The sequence below is a fragment of the Corvus brachyrhynchos genome, unplaced genomic scaffold (genome assembly GCF_000691975.1).
Source record: "Corvus brachyrhynchos isolate BGI_N302 unplaced genomic scaffold, ASM69197v1 scaffold245, whole genome shotgun sequence".
Classification (NCBI taxonomy): domain Eukaryota; kingdom Metazoa; phylum Chordata; class Aves; order Passeriformes; family Corvidae; genus Corvus; species Corvus brachyrhynchos.
In genome coordinates, this window is record NW_008238988.1 from 4,812,320 (window position 1) to 4,828,647 (window position 16,328).

Here is a 16,328-nt window from a genome sequence, read left to right on the forward strand (position 1 = left end):
CGGATCCCCCGCCCCTAATTCCCTTTTAAATCCCTTTGGGGGTGTGTTCATAACTATCCCGTGCCTGATAGTCCCGCTGCGTCTTAAAAGTGACAGGGCAAGGGGGAATGAATTCGCAAAGATAGAAGGCAGGGTTAAATGGGATACTGGCAAGCAAACTCTTCCTTGTGAGGGTGCTGAGGCCCTGGCACAGGTTGCCCAGAGAAGCTGTGGCTGCCCCATCCCTGGCAATGCTCCAAGATCAGCTTGGATGGGGCTTGGAGCAACCTGGTTTAGTGGAAGGTGCCTGCTGAAGGCATAGGGTGGAACTAGATGGGCTTTAAATTCCCTTTCAACCCAAACCATTCTGCAATTCCATGATAAAACATGGGAGATGGATGTGAGCCTTCACTCACAGCGCACGCAAGAGCAGGGATGATCTTGAGCGGGTGCCTTGTGGAGGTTTTGGGTGGTCAGTTCTATGTGCAGAGAACATAGGATTTTCTAACAGTAGAAAATGAGCTGTTTCTGCTCTTTTAAACCATGAACTTAATGTCAAATATTCTTGTCATGGTACTGCTTTTAATTGTACTGTAAAAATAGATTTTTAAGGCTCTTGCATGGAGTTTTTATCTGAAGTTAGCTAGCATGAAGGATGGCTCCAGGGAGGAAAAAATATTTTTGGCTCCCTCTTTTTAAGAGCTGAGCTGTTGTCTATGCTTAGGGCATTCCAATAAATCTCTTTTTGCAGAATTTCTGGTCTATTCTGTGAGTAACTCTGGCCGTTAATTAAGAGGAAGAAATAAGTAAATTAACAGTGTGGGATTTTGTTTTTTTAAAGTTATATTAAGGCATTTCTACAGCCCGTGTTTAGACATAGAGCTGTGTTGTGAAGGAGCCAGACACAAACAGTGAGTTTTGGCATCAATCTAGAGGATAATGCCATGGAGACTTCCAAAGATGTTCCAAGTCAAAGGAATGGCTGGGCACGAGTGGTTTGAGTTTGGTGGGAGTCCCAGTAGGACCAGTGCAAGATCTCCAGGTGTGGAGATTTTAAATTTTAGTCCTACATTAGTAACTTTAGTTTTACAGCTGGAAGTTTTATTGAAACCTGCCTGAGAAGGATTGTAGGAGCAAATTGCTTGGAATAGCAGGATTTAGGATGGGTTCAGGGAATGAAGAAACAGATGATGAGAGGATCAAGGAGAAGACGAGTTTATTAAAATGCACAGTATGATAGCGGAGGTACAAAAATTACATTACTGAGCATAATGGGGAATTAAAACAATCCAGATGTTGCAGACTGTGATGAACTATGGGAAGAAATGCATCCAAAGCATTGAGGCAACATGAGGACAGCCAGTCACTGTAGCTGCAAACATGATTTTAATACCTCAGGAAAGGCACAAAGGAGCAGGTATGTTGTTTTTCCTTTTGTTTTTAGCTGTGCTCCCATTAGATATTATGTGCAACACTTGTACTCTGATAAAAATGTGAAATTCGCTGTATTTTTTCCCCCCGTGATTGATTTTTGCCTACTCAAGAGAAAGTTATTGCAGACTTGAACTCTGGGGATTGCACCTTTATGGAAGCAGCATCATGAGGCTGATAAATAAATATAGAAAGAGCAACAATGGTAATGCTCCTGATTGTTCTTTGAAAAGATCAAAGGAATTCTCAGGAATTTGGGTGCCTTCATGTAGTGGAAATCATAATGTTCTTGCATGGAATCTAAAATGATGATAACGGCTGTGGCAGAAATAAATAGGGATAATAAGTGTGAAATTTGAACGAGATATAGGAAAAAGATTGGGAAAAAGCACCCCAAATCTGAGCTTGAGGAAGTCCTGTGAGTTTCCTTATTATTATCCTTGGCATTTTCCAGAATTAAATGACAAATGTTATGTTTATTTCCTAAATTGAGCTGTTGCCCAGCACATCAAATTGGGATGTGCTAAAGCTTGTCTGTGGTGCATTTTGTAGGAAAGACTAACAACAGTTAGTTTTCTGCCAAAAAGTCTCCTTTTGACAAATAAAAAGGAGAGCATCAACATCAAGGCTTTACATTCTGGAAGTCTTTGTCAGTTTATGAACTGGGGGCCTGTGTGAAGTGAATAAAAATAGTCACAGGCATAGGGTGAAATATGTAATCTGGAAGATTTAATTGGTGAAAGACATGATTTAATCAGAATTTTAATTGGGCTTTTAGATCATTGGCTGGGCCAGGACCTGCTGTCAGATGTTCCTCTGTCTACACCTGGCTCTTGTGTCTGCCTGCACCAACCAAAGATGAAAGTGAAGAGCTTTATATTCCAAGTTCATAACTTTTCATACCAGTAAAGTATTAAAATTCCAATTGCCAGACAAGTACAGCTAAGCCTAACCTGGTTTTGCTGTCCCTGGGTCATGGGAAGAGCCCTCATCCCTGGGGACAGTGGAGTGCTGCAGAGATGAAGCATCTTCTATCTGCCATTCTGCACTCAGGTTGCATGGAGTAAATAAATAATTGATTTATGTCAGGTAAAAGCTCGGCATAAACGTGAATGTGTGTGGCAGAGACAGCCAGGGAGTGGTGTGAAACAAGGGGTAGAGGAGCTTGGTGGTGCATCCTCTTAGGGGAAGATAAACCTTGAACAAACAAGCTCTATAGATATGTTCTTTCCCTGCAAGGAGATCAAATCAGATCTGAAACGTCCAAATCATCAAAATAATTTGAAGAATATTGGTAACTGATAACTCCAGACAATCATCTGTGATGCCAAAGACTTGTCACTTCTCATTTCATATCTCAGTTTCTGGAACGTTTAGTAAGACTAATTAATTCATGTGGTGTCCCAGGTCTCTTTGGGAGCACTCCATCACTCTTATCACCAGAACATCCCACAAGGAATCATTTTACTTTTCCAGGTTGTTGTTTATGGAGGGAAAACAGTAACAGGTGGAACAGAGTTTCAAGATTTTCAAGCATCTTCTCTTTTTTTCCTCTCCTTCCCTTTCACTTGTATCTTTGTAGAAAATGGAATCCCTACATTGTCACTACCTGACAATGAAGATATGAATGGAAAGTTCTTGTTATGCGAGATAAAATTGTGTAATGTTTTGAGAAACAGTTGTAACTTGAGACAGAAAAGAAACTTCTAGAATGGCAAGCATGCTTTTAGGAGTTTCTATAGATTTTCCTCATTGTTGGTTCTTCACCCACACTTGAAGTTTGTTGGGGGTTCTTAAAACTGTGCCAAAAAAACACTGATAGAAAATATTGTGAATAGTGATTGCTCTGAGCCAAAATATTTGCTGAAGGCAGGTTCTTTGCAAGGTTTGTTATTGCAGAATAACAAGCAATTGCCCGCCCGCTCCGAATTGTTTGCGGAAACTTTTTATTCTTCATGCGCATGTGGGTTTCTCTTGCTTTCCATCACTACCCAAATACCTTGGTGGCAGTTACAGGCACTGGATTTATGGATTGTTTTGCCAGGAGAGCACCATGCAGTTGGAGTTGCAAGACAGAGAGAGGGATGGAAGCTCTGTCCAGCCCTATAAATCCTCCTTATCTCTTGAATTAAAACCAGAGCTGAGTTTTGGCCCTAAAGATGGTGTTAAAAAACAGTGTTGTAGGTAAATGAAGTATTTTTAATTGACCAGTTTATAATGGTCACAGGCAATTTTTAGTGGAGATGCACTTCTACATTTCTAGGCAGGGTGCAGCACTGCTGGCATTGAGACTGATGATGTATCAGGATATTTTGACTTGTAGCGTTCAATAAATCCCTGTTTATTTTGAATCAAAATGAAGCTTTTTATAGCTACAAAAGAAGCTCTTGTGCTTTCTGGAGTCAAGAATTGTACCATCCTCTGCAGCTGATATGAGATGGTTGTTTCTTGTCTGCTCATTTTTTATCACAATTTTCCTCTTTATATATACATATATATATATTTAAATTTTTTTTCCCCGTCTGTGTTAAATACAAAAAACCAAGTGTTTAAGAAAGTCTCTGTAATGGTACTTTTTGTTCTGTTTCCATGACTTGTTCCTTCTACTGTGGTCTGTATGTGACCTTGAAGAATCTGTTTTAATAAAATGATTCTTTAAAAACAAGATTTTCTCTATGCTATGATTCCTTTTGTATTTCAGGCTGAAATTGTCTGTCAGAAAAAAAAAAGTCCGGAAAATATTTGTACCTTAGTTTTTAGTACAGTTTGGTTTGATTATAACTTGCCTATGTGAGCCCTACCAGAATACAAGTAATAATCAGTAATTCCAGTACCTGAAGAGAACCTGTAGGAAATATGAAGATGGGCTTTTCACAAAAGCCTGGAGTGACAGGGCAAAGGGCAAGGGCTTCCCACTGCCAGAGGGCAGGGATGGATGGGATATTGGGAAGGAATTCTCAGCTGTGAGGGTGGGCAGGCCCTGGCACAGGGTGCCCAGAGAAGCTGTGGCTGCCCCTGGATCCCTGGCAGTGTCCCAGGCCAGGTTGGACATTGGGGCTTGGAACAGAATGGGACAGTGGAAGGTGTCCCTGCCCATGGCAGGGGGTTCGAAAGAGATGGGCTTTGATGTCCCTTCCAACCCACACCAGTCTCTGCGATCCTCACTAGTTTTCCTCTCTCCTAAACAGTAGAGGGCGATCTTGTATTAAAAATTTAGGCTTTACCCCCATCGAAGCCTTTCCCTTACGAATTGTTGTCAAAAGAATGAAGGTTTTTATCTCTAGAAACATATAGGATCAGATGTCCGTATTATTCTGTGTAAATGTTATCTTTGTTAGAGATACTCGCGGTAACGATCAGGTTTTACACCACACAGCAACGTTGCTCTGCAGTAAGTGAGAATTACTGAAGTAAAACCAATACGATACTTAATGAAGCAAATAATAGAACTCACTGCGCAAGAACACTGTAAAAGTCTGCTTTGTTTGAGTAATATTCAAGAAGACTTTAGAAATTAATTTTTTTTACTTAGGAAAAAAGTTATTATTTGGTTTAGTATCTTACATGAAGATTGAAGAAACAGCTTTCTAAATGTATTTTGTGTTTATTTCAGTATGGGAAGTGTCTGCCCTTCATCTGTGTACACGGAGATGCCTGACTGCAAATTGAGGTGCTGCACCAGTCTCCAGTGCTCAGGTGGGGAGCCCTATTTACACAGACTGTGCTTATGCCTGAGCAAAAGCTCAAATATTATTGCTTCAGTTACTCAGACACAAAAGATATGAAGCACATGACTAGGTAGAGAGTTAATATTATATTATTTGGTGGTAGAATTTTTAAGCTGTTTTTTTAACACTTTTATTTTGTATAACAGTTTGTCTCCCTGACATGTCACCTGGAGTGCTAAAGCATTTGGTCCTTGTGAAGGAGAATGACTGAACTATTGCAGATGGCCTGGCTTGATAAACTTCTTTGTCAATTAATCTGTTGCAAATGCCCTCAGTCTTCTGAATGGGTTTTCCTCTCGCAGCCCTGTGATAGTTCCCCATGGCTCCAGGATGGAACAATCCTGGGCAGTAAAGAGATTGAGATAATGACAATCCATGGTGACAGCAGGGCTGGCAGAGCCAGCCTGGGGGAAGAAAGACACGTACTTGCCAATAGAAATACCTCCATCCTTTGGGAATTGTAGCTTGGGAATCAAAGCTGACCTCATAGACAAGAATGATGGAGAACAAGCTTTTGATTTATGACTGGATGAAGCTCAAAGTCTGCCCTTCTGATCCTTCTTTACAACACACCTTTTGTATTTTATATGAGCTCTTTCACTTTATTCTCAGAATGTTATCTCCTGGGGTATCGTTTTTAAGTCTTTCAGTGTTGTAATAGTTCACTCATCTCCTTCATAGTAGTTGGTTTTTGTTTTTTAATGAAGCTAAAATCCCCTTTTAGTATCACAAGTAAACTGTCATTTATATTTAACTTCACTGATCAGCTGCTTTGCTTTTTCTAATTCTTTTTTTGTTGTTGTTTTCTGAGTTTCATGAAAGCTAAACCCTTATTTACCTTCTAGATTGCAGCTAGGGAATCCTATTTGCATTCGCTGGTGCCTTGGTTGCCTCAAGTACTTACTTGCACTTGAATATGAAAAAAAATTGCATTTTTGGTACTGGACTTTATGGGTCAGATCCTTAGTAAATGTTGAGCTCTGCTGAGTTTGATGAAGCTGTGCTGCTTTTCACCACCAATCTCTAATTAAGGCGTCCACTATAATGATTGTAACACTACGTTGCTCTCCTGGGAATTCTGCTCTCTGCTACCTGCTCACTTTGCCTTAGAGGCTTTAAGCAAAACTGTGAATTCTCTGAAAGTTTTAAAAATATGAATCTGGGTCTAAATCTTCTGAGCTTGTTCTCGTGCAAGTCATCCATTGTCCATATTTTCCAAATCTTTGCTGTGCCCTCTGTGCCAAGCCATAGAAAGGGCATAAAAAGCATTTCTGTGCCAGTTATAGATGGGAAGGATTGTGACAGCACAGGATCAAGTGCAGCTCTCTGCAAAGGAACGTTCCGTGCATCAGCTCTGTGGTATCTGCGTTTGGGGTGTTTGTATTTCCATATATCTGTCAGTCTGTCTGTCATCTGCCTCCCTGTCCCCCTGACTTATGTGGCTGTTGATAAATACCCTCCGTTGGTGATTAAAAGGAAGTGACCTCATCAGTTTGTCTTTTCAACCACAAAGGTTTGGTTGTAACGTGGCATTCCATCCTATTACTCTGGTTTACACCAAATTCAACAGCTTGTGGCCTGCAGATACTCAGGATAAAGAGCAGAAAGAGACTGACCTTGACAACCTCATTTCTCATTCCTTTCTTGTTATAGGTAATATAGCTGAAAATGTGGTTTTAATTATAGTACTAATGAAAACTGAAAATCCAGACAGACACTTGACAAACTCTGGTACGCTTTATATTACATTTGTGCTAACTACAAAGTATCCAGCTGGGTGTAACATTATATCTCTTTTCCTTGAGCATCCGCCTGACTTAAGCTGTATAATTAATGTGTACTTTGGCTGCAGGTCAGCTTACAGTTGGCTTTTTAGAATTTTTACATTTTTTAAGATGTTGTAATGAAACGAATATGTTTATTACCTCTGTGCCTGCATTCCCCAGAGGGGTTTAATACCTGTGGAGGAGCACCGGCTGGGAGAACTTGAATAAAATACCTCTGCCAGCTGAGCCTGATGCATCAGAAGCCTGTTTTCAAAAGTGGGTGTAAGAAACAGAATCAAAGAATGTCATGTCCACAGATGTGTTTAACTTTGATTCACCTCCTTTGTATGGTTTGTTGATTTTAAGTTATGACACCAATACACAATTGCCCAGAGTAGAATTTGTGAAGGGATTTATTTCTTTTCTTTTTTCCTTGGAAAGAATTTTGTTTTCAGAACTCACCAATGAGAAACTGATGTTCTCAGCTAGAGCCAAAAACACTAAAAGCAGGTTCCCTGCCAAGCTCCACCAGTGCACCTTCATCCTGACCTGTCTTAACTCTGCTATTCCAGTCAGGCATCTGACTGCACCAGCATGTGCATGTAATCGTGTTAAATAAAATCCCAGTTTTCATGATATGGACAAATGCTCTCTTGGGACAGGACTGAAATTAGCTTTGAAGGAATTTTATTCTGATGTAAGGCAAAGCTGAAGTTGGGTTACAAATGATAAAAATCGGAATACTTGCATTACACTCCTGTTCTCAAAGACCTGCTGCGGAACCTGAAATTTTTCTTAACAAAAGTATTAGTGTGTTTCTCATGCAAAGCTTCCAAAAAACATTTCTGACAAAAAAGGAAATAGCTGCAGCACCACACTCACAGCGGGAACCACAAGGTGTTACTCACAGAAATGAATACATAATGATTTTCAAATGAACTTTTCTGGCATGTTCCTGTGGCCAGTAATGTGTTTTGGTGTTTGTGTGAGTGCACAAAGCTCATATCTCCATAACCTATCTGCAGCTGTGCTCTAAACTTGTTTGGGGATACAGATCATCTGAGGCAAGTTTGATTTTTCTCTAACAGCCTCAGATTGTTTCTGCTTTCTGCCAAACATGGATTTGAAAAAAAAAAGCTTCTTATGAAAAATTATTCATGAACAGCTTTGCTAATGTTTAACTGAGTTTTGAAAGACAAACTGAGTCCAACTGGTCAAAGGTCTCCCCAAAAGACTCTAGCAACAGGTGATTGTTTTTAAAAACTGCCTTTCTAAAAAGGATTGCTGGGTAGAGTTCCTTAAAGGCTGTAACTTGTTCTGGAAGAAATTTTGGAAGACATAATGCTAAAGAGGTACATTTCCTTTGTTCAAAGGAGGGTAGTGGTTTTGGAATTAGCCGTCTTCTACATTTCTGTTTCAAAAACACTGCGAAGCCTTGCACGAACTCAAGCTCTGTCAAACTAAGAGCACAGTCAGACACAGCTTCTGTTCCAAGGGCCTGTGCTCTGCAGAGGCACCATGGGCAAATCCCAGCCCAGCTTCTCTCACAACCCCTTGACTGGTTTTCAGTATCTGCCGAGTGCCCATTTGGCATGAGGGTGATACACTGGCATCAATTAAAGGCATTTCCCATCTCAAAGAGGAAATAACACCTGGTCTCCAGTTAGTGAACAGCTAAAAAATGAATTAAGCCAGATGTTGCTGAGCCCTTAGTATTGACACACATGGCAGTGTAGCCTTTAAAGTGTCCCTCCTGTGGCCTCTAGTTATACTGAGTTTTTATTTCCCTCCTATAAACATCATGGAGAATGATTAAGCAACAGTACCCCATTTGTATCCCATGTTATGCCAAGAATAGTTCATGGCTGCATTGTTTGTCGAGTGACAGTGTAATGGGTGGGTAATGTTATAACACTTATTTGTTATTCCATTAACTGTGCTAAACAGACTTATAGGACAGAAGTACCTGCAACAGTTTTGTGTTTAATATTGGGCATTATTGTTCTTTGGCTTATTTTTTCCCTGTGTTAATTTGGAGTCTATTTCTCCCTCACCTTAACCATTCTACTGATTAGTCCCATTAACCTCAGTGGAATTATTACCATGAGTAATGCTCCTACCATGAGTAATGCTCTGTTAGGTAACACTGGCTAAGGATGGAGGTACTGCTTTCTTAGCCTTTTGCCCAAGAAGTCAGTACCTGTAAGTGATAAATCCTCATCAGTGAGCATGTTAAGTGGTTCTGGTGTGGAAAAAAGCAGGAGCTGAATTTCCTGGAGATGGAAATATTGTCCATTGCTGCAATGAAGTCTTCAGTCATAAGTGTTCTGCATTTGTATATTAACATCCTGGGATAAAGCTGTTCTGGAAACACATGAAAAAGTGTTAAATTTTCTGATTTGCTCACTCATACATAACCATATTGTGGTATTATGCTCGTCACATGCTATGTGTGGTTTGGATTAATCGTGTTTTTTTGAAAGCAGCAAACAGAAGAAGGAGGGTCAGCATGACAGTACCTTTCAGTTTCAATGTTGGTTTGTTGACACTGATGAGGTGTTTGTGCATGGAATTTACTGGGGTAGATTTCTCAGATGGAGCAATGTTTATTATTTAACGTTTCTGAGGAAGGGCTGGAAGGAAGTTGAGAGAGTTTTCTTTGATGGGAACAATACTGGAAAACAGTTAGATCTGTCTGGAGTAAAACCAAAAATCTACATAGTTGTCTAGGAAATGAGATGTACCTATGCCTGTTCCTGGGTGTTTTGTATTTAGATCTTGGACTTACCTGAGCTTGCAGATCTGTGGAAGTAGATTTTTAAAGTGCTGTTTGTTATTTGATGGGTTTCCTGTCCATATGGGGCACTGTATATGTGAATGTACTGACGTACCTGTCTACATGTGTGTGTGCTCAGCTGAAGTGGGGATGGTGGGGCTGCTGACTGGCAGATGCACTCAGTTGCTCCATCCTCTGGCAGCAGTTTCACTCTCAAATAACACCCTGCAAAGCTTTATCTGCAGATATCATCAGCTACTCACAAATGGACTCACAGAGTGGAGGCAGGATGCAGTTCCAGTTAAATTGGAAAGCACAGTTTGGGCAGCCGGACAGCTTCCTTTTGACCACACAACTGAAGGAGATTAAAAATTGGAATTACCCCAAAGTTCCCAGCACTGGCTGCATGCTCCATGGTACAGAGAGAAAAACATCAGAGGGAACATTCCTGAGGAGTTTACAGGCTAGATTGCTAAGTGTAGTATTTTATAGCAAATGCCATATTAGCTTGAGCCTAGAATTTTCTCTTGATCCAATTTGTGCAGATTGTTCTCTCCTAATTTACATTAATTAATAATCATACAGTACTTGAGAAAGAGTCATGTGAAAAACGGCACCAAGCACCTTCAGTTCTAGAGCTGTAACTTTGGGGGACAGAAACATAATGTTCCTTAAATAAAACCGTGGTCAGGAAAACATATATTGACATCCATTATATATGTGTGTACATATACCTGCACACACACCCCCCCATATCTATATCTATATATCTATATCTATACACTTTCTTTCCTGAACTGGCCCTTTTATGTTTTGGAGCTGGAAGATAACAAGGTTCTCAAAACATTAATCCTGGAAGTATAGTCATTAATAATGGATCTAAGGATAGGATTTGGCACTAAACACTAACCTTGGTTCTAGTGAGGGTTTATAGAAAGCTATAGAACCGATTTGACCTTTTTAAAATTAGGGAAAAGAGGTACTTTAAAGTAATAATCTTCTGTCTGCAAGACCTAGATCACATAAATTGTGAGAGCTATTTTTCCAGCTGTGAAGTGCAGTGTACATCCAGCATGGCAGCAATATATTTCTGATATATTTCTGATACTTGGAATTATGCTACACGTGGTGGCCCTGAGCTGTGTGTGGAATAGTTGTGGTGCAGCCCGTGGGCTGGTTTGTACCTTGGATGCAGAGATTTTATGATGGCCAATACTCTGAAACTCATTCAGGCAATAAATTTACTTGCCTTTGAGTTTACAAGGCAATAAACAGTTGAGGCCTTTGACCTCAACATTTACCAAATACATTTGCAGCAGTTGTGTTTATTGACAACTATTTATAGGGAAGTATTTTATATGGAATTTCACATGTGAAAGAGAACAGCTTAATTTTGCAGCTTTTATTCTTTCTGATTTCCATCTTCACTTCCTGTCTCCTTGACTTACTTTAATAGCTGAAGTTGCAGGTTAATGCTGCAAAATACTCAGCTATTGACAAAACAGTTAATTTAAAGCTTTGTGACAGATTTTTAGATTTTCCTCTATTTGTATTTTGGATGACTGAGATGAAGGTATACGTATGCTACATTTTGCAAGGCATTATATGAGTTTATTTTAAATTCTGTCGATTATCTTAATAGCTGTTTACTAACTTGAAAACATTTACCATGTTTAAATGGGAGACAGTCAGACCTGAAATAATTGGAAAGCAGAAAGGTAACAGCAACTTTCATCCCTCCCTGATACTGTTAGCTGAGCTCAGACCAGGTACACCTGAGTAACTGTTCCCAAAACAATCCTTTTTTTTTTGGAGTTGGCACTTCTAAAATTTTGTTGGCGCTGGCCCAGCCAAATCCTTGAGTTAATGTTTAATTTCAGGCCCGAAGCATGGGACTTCAGTGTGACTGCTTGTAAGCTTAAAGGTAAGGACATACTCAAGTTCCTTGCTGGAAAGCAGCCAGCGTACTTTTTATCTCACAGCATCATGCCTGTAAGATACTCATTTCAATCTGGTGAACTCTGATTGCCTGAGTTCTTCTAGAAAAAGAATTTCAGATCCTGCGGAATTACAGCCATTCATGTCTAACTAGCTCACCAGATTCCTGCCCCATGTAAGTTGTTTCATGCCAATTTGCAGCAGTTGAGGATTTGCTGCAGAGTTTTGATCAGGAATTCTTTATGCCTTTGTGTAATTGGACTTTTTTCCTTACTGCTGAGGTTTTAACATTAGTATCTACAGGCCAAGTGCAGCAACATTTTGAAATCTGTTAGAAAAATCCTATTTAACCAGATGGTCAAACTCTCAGGTGGGTTACACAAAATGTTTAGAAAGTAGTGTCTTAAGCTTCAGTAAATCACCATAAATGGGTCCACTGTAGATTGTCATCCAATGTTGATTTTCATTCATGTGACATGAAAAAAATGGGCTGATTCTCTGGAGTGGGTCTGTCCACACAGGAAAAGGTTCATAAACAAGATGTTTTATGTATTTGGTGTGTTGAGTGTTTAAAGGGGTAAGAAATACAATTTATCAGTGCAGCCTCAGCTTGCTTTGTGAATTATGCTTACAGCCTATATCCCAGATTCACACCCAGGAGATCTGTGGAAATAATAGGAAATGTCACTGGCTCTCACTGAGGTGGTGACAAGTTGGAGTTCTGTTGGGGGACACCACTTTCTTGGCCCCTCTGTGTCTGCTTGATGAGGTGGCAGTGACATTGGGCTGGAGTTGAAGTCCTCTGGTAGGACGGTGTGGGGGGAAACCATTGCTCTGTTGGGTTGGGTTTTGGACGAGCACCAGAACCCTCTCAAGGAAATCCCATATGGGAATGCCTGGGAAGCTGCCTCAGCGTGGATGTTTGGCTGAGCTTGCTGTGAAGCGTAGAGAGGGAATAGGGGCCCTCAGTCTATAGGGATGGATGTGTGGAGCTTTGTTAGCACTAAATATGAGTCAAAGAAGTAAAATGACGTGGAGAGGACAAGGGGGGAGGGACATGGCACGAGCAGCCTGACTGTGACAGTGTGAAGGGCAGCTCCAGACCTGTCAGCACAACTGAGTGTGGAGCAAGCCAAGAGCCTGGATGCTGTTCCTGCTGCTCAAAGACTCTTTTGCACAGATCACTGCTGAGGCCTTTGTAAATCCTGCCCCACATGTGGCCAGGAATGACCTGAGGAATCTTATGCTTACTTGAGCCACCTTATAAATTAAAACGAAATTAATTTGATTTAATTTTAGTCCATTTAAAAGTGGGAAGGCACTTTGTATAACTTAGTGGTTTACATGTTTAGGTAGCAGCATCTGCCTTCACTGTCAGGGTGTGTCTCAGCCATTGTCCTCTGCAGAAATGCTCATTTCTAAAAAGCACATTCCTATTTTATTTAGAATAAATATATTAATTTTAAAATGAATTGTACACTTCTCATTAGCTTAAAATCACTTCTTTATCTGCTTTGTCTTCCTTTGCGTTTGAAACAGATTTCCTATTTTCCTTTGCATACATCTGTCCTAAAGTATTAGGCTTTCACATCCTGGGTGGAGGAGTTATGCTCAAGAAGAGCCTTTGGAGGCCAGTGGAAAGAAATCCCCACAAATAAAGCCACAGACCCTGAAGGAATTACAACATCATTCCTAGATCCCACTGGCTGCCCTCTGGGATCGCTCCGTGTTTCTGTGAAAGAAATCACAAAAATGCTGTTCTTTGTGGCCCACGAGGATTTACTCAGAAAAACAACAAAAAGGAAACTTAAAATGCATCAAAGAGTATTCGTGATCATAATTTGCTGTTGACTCTTTTCTGATAAAACATGTACATTTTTGGGGTTTATGTTGAAAATATCTACTTTCTTGGAAATTTTTGGCTAAATCCCGAAAGACATTTTATGCTGAATTTTTTTTTTTTTTTTTAATATTCTTAGGATTTTATTGATTGAAATTCATTATTTTCTAATGGAAGTTTGTCAGAAATGTCTACCTTTCCTTGATATTTTCAGCAAGGGGAAAAGCACCATTTTGTCATCCTTAATAACCTTCTAATATTTTCCTGCTATTCAGTACTTTTTGGCTTTTATATTTTCATTGCGACCCAAAATTTGGGGGATGAGGGAAGAACTAGATACTCAAATAGCTGGAAGAGAACAATAAAAGATGCATTATTGAGATTTCCTTTGGGAAGCTTCCCTTGCTGACTGGAGCTGAATCCCAGCTGCCGGGAAGTGGTTTGTGGATGTCATTGGTGCTCCAGAGGAACTGCAGCCCTGGAAGGTGCCCAGAGGGAAGAACATTTATGGGCAGTGCCTGCAGCTCACAGGTTCCTGCCAGCCTGTGAACAGCACCCTTGTGTTATGGACTTTACACTGATACTCCCTTTCTTTTCCGGGACAACTGGCCACCAGGAGTCACTGCAAGGTCTAACAAACCTTTGCCTCCTAATCCATATTACTTTTCCTTGAAATCAAGGAACCTTATTCCTAAATTTTTATTTTAAATCTCAGTTGGCATCCTCAGAAGAACCCAGATGCTTTAACTGCGTGTTGCACTGATCTCTGTTACAACTTTTTAACTGTTTTTGATTAGCAACACTCCTCTCACTCTACTAGAAATGCTTTAATAAAGGAGACACTGTGTAAATCAAACAAACAAATAACCCACAAGCAAACCAAAGGTTTGTCCATTCTCATTGTGAGCCCAAGCAGACTTTGGTCAAACACCTGAAATCTGATGTGGAAGTTGTTCTGATATCAAATTGAGATCTTTTGGCATCCCTATAAAATTTTTCCCAAATCTGGCCAAGCTGTATGGTTCTCAAAAGATTTTAGTTCACAGATGTTTAGTAGAGGCTTGTTAGGGTTTGGCAGCCTAATTCTCTGTAGTTTTCATCTCATAATTCTTTTTCTTTGCTTTTAGTGCTGTCTCTGAAATACATGGTCAGGATAAATAATAGGAAGAAGCACTCGATGGGAATTCCAATGGACAAAATGGGAGGGAAGTAGGAAGTAGAGGTATCAGGAAATAGCAAATTATCTGAGTGGAAGCTATTAATTCTGTTCTCACATATCTGTGTGAAGACAAACTTTATACCCCATGTGACATACTTGGATGCTATGCCCATAGGAATGCCTGTGAGGAAATGGATAATTCCTTATTAAATGTGGCGTTTAAGGTCATGTACAGGATAAAGCCTGGGGCTGCATGTAGAATGGAAGAATAGAAAGAAGTTGAATAACTGCTTGGTTTTGAAATCAGTGAGCATCTCTACAGAGAGCACTCTCCTGGACAACCCTAATTCTCTCCTCACAATGAATGAGGTGGTGGGTTGGTGGAAAAGAATTGTGCATGATCACATAATGGACACCTGACTCAAAAAAGGGCTGAATGAAGTTTGTGGGATTTCCTAACTTTTGAATTCTTGGCATAGCATTGTCAATGTTATTTTTATTTTAAGGCAGTGTTTGGATGTCGCAAATAAAAGCAATGCCTTCAAAGCCTGTATTCTGTCCTTAGTTCCAGAGAAGCATTCCTAATCTTTGTCTGAATTAGCCTAGAGGGGCTTGTTTGTCAGACTTTCAGTCAGTGACAAATTGTTCACAGCAGCATTTTAGAAAACAAACCTCATGCCAAGTTTACAAACGATCCTCCAAGAGCTTGGGACAGTCACTTCCACACTCAGAAGACATTTCCATGCAGAACTCAGGACGTGAGATGTACAGTAACGTTGCTGGGATGTCCGTGTGGATTTGAGTGGCTTTCTTCTGGAAGCTGCATTTGTATTTAATGCTTGAAATATTATGAAAAACCACATCCCATTTCCCTGGTAGTAAAAGGGCCCAGTCCTTTGTCAGTGTAACGGGAGCTCTAATGAGGGTCCTGGCTCAGGGCTGCCATCTGTAAAAGAGTTAAGCATATTCTGATCGTTGTTATATCATTAAGGGTGTACTTAACCCCACCGACTTAATGAGGAACATACAGCCTTAAAGGTAATCACATACATAAGTGCTCTGCTGAAAAGGGATTGATTTAAACCTGATACAGCTCTAACTCATCCTGTTCACCGAGTACCCATTCCTTGCTTATCTACAGGGCAGGTGTACACCTTGTGGACATGGCTTTGAGCAGTAGAAGCGTGGAGCTGAGCTGCTTCTCCCAGAGCTGTAGTAGCAAAATATGGCTGAAAAACACCTGTAGAGGTTCTTGAGGGTACTCAGCTGTGATCCACAAGTGCTCACCTAGAGGATTAAACCAGTTTGCAACCTGCTCCTTCTTTTCAGGTAGCAGCTCAGGAGCACAGAAAGCATGCAGTGTTGGCTTCCGGAGTTGTTTGGATAGCGGAAACCAAAAATCGTGACTCCTGTTTTCCTTGTGGGGTTGCCGGACTTGCATTCCATGAGGTGCAAGCTGCCAGATGTGAGCTCCTGGGAAGAATATCAGCAAGGTGTAGGGTGCCACCTCTGGAGAAGTTCCTGTGGCTTGCACTCTGCATCTTCCCAGCTCTCCCTCTAGAAAGAAGGCAACAACTGGGAACAGCCTCATCAAACAGATCCAGCACACATTTGTGACTTTGTTTTTTTCAAGGGTATGCTGGGATTCTTAGAGGCTTTTCTGCATGTGTGTAAAATTGAGAGACTCCAGGAAGTGCCATTCCTTCTATTT